The sequence below is a fragment of the Chrysochloris asiatica genome, unplaced genomic scaffold (genome assembly GCF_000296735.1).
Source record: "Chrysochloris asiatica unplaced genomic scaffold, ChrAsi1.0 scaffold00070, whole genome shotgun sequence".
NCBI classification, from domain to species: domain Eukaryota; kingdom Metazoa; phylum Chordata; class Mammalia; order Afrosoricida; family Chrysochloridae; genus Chrysochloris; species Chrysochloris asiatica.
In genome coordinates, this window is record NW_006408588.1 from 14331805 (window position 1) to 14335566 (window position 3762).

Here is a 3762-nt window from a genome sequence, read left to right on the forward strand (position 1 = left end):
CCTAACAACAATTTTATCTTCAATAGCTCCATTTTCCTGTCCCTCTTTTATCTTTTTATTTATTCTTACACTGTTTTAAATTTTCTTCCTTTATTTTCTCTTATTTTTCCCTTCTATAGTTCAAATTCCCTGTCCCTTTTTTGTCTTCCTAGTTACTATATTCTTTTTTTCTGGCTACTTTGCTGCCTGTTTTTATTTATTTTTCTCTTTATTATTCTCTTGTGTTATTGTTGGTTCTTTGTTTGTTTATTCTGTTTGGTTTGCATGTTTGTGTGTGGGGAAGGTTTTTCTCTTTCCCAAATGACAGAAGTAAGCAACCATGCCCATATAGCCCAGCTACATCCACAACCTCTGCAGCTCTACCCACAGAGCAAGAGCTAAAACCAGCTTCTATGCCACCTGATCAACAACAGACGGCAGCCAACACCAGCCAAACCCACCCTAAACTGAGCTGCACAAACAGTGACCCAAAATGGTGTACATACTTCCATTCTCTAAGTACAAACACAGGAGATGTAGGAACGTTGATGAAAGCATAAGAACATGTCGTTACACAAGCCTCAATTAACTACATTTATGAAAACCCCACAATGCCCAGGAGACAACAGACAATTTTAGCTCACAGGAAGAAACAAGAGTAAATGGCTCAAACAAATGACCAAGATGCAGAGACAGAAAAAGTTTCTGAGGAAGAAAAGGTAATAGAACTAACTGAAAAATAATTCAAAAGAATGATATTTAGGTACCTTCAAAGGACTGACAAAAAGATCAAGGAGAACACAGAAAAAACTTTAGAAGAATTCAGGAAAGCACTCCAAGAACAAATAAACAAACAAAAAATTCTAACTTTGAAACAATACGAAACCTGTAATTAGAAATCCAGAAGATTAATACTAAGATTTCAGAAATGGACAATACATTGAAAGGGAAAAGATTCAAAGCACTGAAAGCCCGAATTAGAGAAATTGAAGATCAGTCTCTCAATAATTGTATGCTAGAAGAATTAGAAATAATTAGATAATTATTTTTATTTAGATAAAAAATAATTAGAAAAAGAATGAAAAAATTCAAAGACCACTTAAGAGTTATATGGGACACCATGAAGAGGAACAACTTAAAGGTCATCAGATCCAGAACGGGAAGAGACAGTAAAAAACAGAGAGAAAATTGTTCAAGAGTTGTTGGAAGAAAACTTCCCTAACATCATGAAAGACAAGAAGGTAACGTAATAGTTAAAGTTGTTGTTGTTAAGTGCTGTCAAGTCGATTCCAACCCAGAGCGACCCTGAATAAGGTTTCCAAAGAGCAGCTGGTGAGCTTAAACTGCCGACCTTGCAGTTCAAATGACTTTGCAGTCTGATGCATTAACCCACAGCGCCACACATAGTTAAAGTGAATAGAGGTAAATACTGTTAACTGTTGGCACATGGAAGTGATTGCAATCATTGTAATGAAGCAAAGTATATGATTTGCTGAATGTAAAACTGATTTCATCAAAAGAGTAAAAAGAGACCCATAGACTGGGAAAACTTTTTGGCAATAGCATATCAAACAAAGGACTACACTTCAAAATTTGTAGAACACTTCAATGTTTCAACAAGAAGACAAATAATCCAATAAAAAATTGGCAGAGGATAAGGACAGATACTTCACTAAAGAAGACATTCAGGCGCCTAACAAACATATGAAGAAATGCTCACGATCATTAACCATCGTTGTTGTTAAGTGCTGTCGAGTCATTTCCGACCAATAGCAGCCCTGTATAGGTTTTCCAAGGAATGGCTGGTGGGTTTAAAGCACCAACCTTGTGGTTCAAACTGACCTTACAGTCCAGCACATTATCCTACAGCGCCATACTAGGACTCCTATTAACCAGTGTTGTTCTTGTTGTTTAGTGCCATCGAGTTAGTTCCAATTCATAGCAACCTTTTTTAGAGTTTCCGAGGAGAAGCTGGTGAGCTTGAACCGCCGACCTTGCAGTTCAAAACAACATTGCAGTACAGCATATTAACCCACAGTGACACACCAGGACTCCCCAGTATTCATTGTTGTTGTTGTTGTTAAGTGCCATAGAGTTGGTTCCGACTCATAGCGACCCTGTATAGGGTTTCCAAGGAGCAGCTGGTGACCTTGAACCACTGACCCTGTAGTTCGAATGACTTTGCAGTCTGACGCATTAGCCCACAGCGCCACACCAGGACTCCTGCAATACTCATTAGACAGATGCAAATCAAAACAACAATGAAATGTCACCCTACCCCAGGATTGTTAACAAAGTCAAAATACAAAAAAAATACTGGCTATGGTGGGAAGTGACTGGGACCCTCCTATCCTACTGGTGTTACTGTTAAAAGTGGCTACCACTGTGGAAAACAGTATTGCACTTTCTCAAAAAGTTGGAAACAGAAATACCATTGTGGTGGTGGTGGTTATGTGCCACCAAGTGGGTTCCGACTCATAGTGACCCTGTATAGCGTTTCTGAGGCTGTAAATCTTTTCAGGAGCAGAAAGTCTCATCTTTCTTCCAAGAAGCGGCTGGTAAATTCAAACTGCTGACTTTGAGGTTAGCAGTCCAGCTAACTATCTATGTTATCAGGGCTCCTTAGAAATACCATACGGCCCAGCAAACCCTCTGCTTGGTATCAAGAAATGAAAGCCCCAAGACATAAGTCACGAGGGATATCATTGCTGTCAGATGGATCTTGGCTGAAAGCAGAGAACACCAGAAAGATGTTCACCTGTCTTAATCGACTACGCAGAGGCTTTCGATTGTGTGGATCATGACAAGCTATGGACAACATTGTGGAGAATGAGTTTTCCTGAACACTTAATTGTGCTCATGGGGAACCTGTACACAGAACAAGAAGCAGTTGTTGGAACACAACAAGGGAACACTGAACTGTTTACAATTAAGAAACGTGTGCACCAGGGTTGTATTCTTTCACTGTACTTATTCAATCTGTATGCTGAGCAAATAATTTGAGAAGCTGGATTATATGATGAAAAATGTGGTTATCAGGTATGGAAGAAAACTCATTAACAACCTGCGATACACAGATGATACGACTTTGCTTGCTGAAAGCAGACAGGGCTTAAAATACTGATGAAGATCAAAAACCATGCCTTCTGTATGAGTTGTACCTCGATGTAAAGAAGACAAAAACCCTCACCACTGGATCAATAAATAACATCACAATAAATGAAGAAAAGATTGAAGTTGTCAAAGACTTCATTTTGCTCAAATCAACCATCAACATTCATGGAAACAGCAGGAAGAAATCAAACGACATATTGCATTCAGCAAATCTGCTGCACAAGACCTCTTTAAAATGTTCAAGAGCGAGAGAACAAACAAGATGGTGGATCGGGTGTAAGTGCAGTAAAGAGCTCCGCCAACAACAACACAGAATACCCGACCAAGCAGGCTCAGGGGATGGTCCCAGAACTCTGGACCACATATAAAGGAATGTTTAGAAGGTTGGAAGGCTTACAGCTGGGAGAATTTGTGGCAGAAGGAAGAAATCTATTGCTTTCTAATTCAAGACGCTCAGCTGCTCCAGGAGCTGCCATTTTGGGTGAGACCAAGCCAGGGAATGATCGGAGTGGCCACAGACGCCTGGCAGAACCACAGAGACAAAGGTATGGACGTTATTTTCTTTTGGTAGCTGTTCATTGGTCCCTTGCTGGCTTTGCACCTGCATTCTGGTAACTATAGGGGTGTCTGAGCTAGTGGGCACTCTAGCCCCACCCTTGGAGGGTTCTA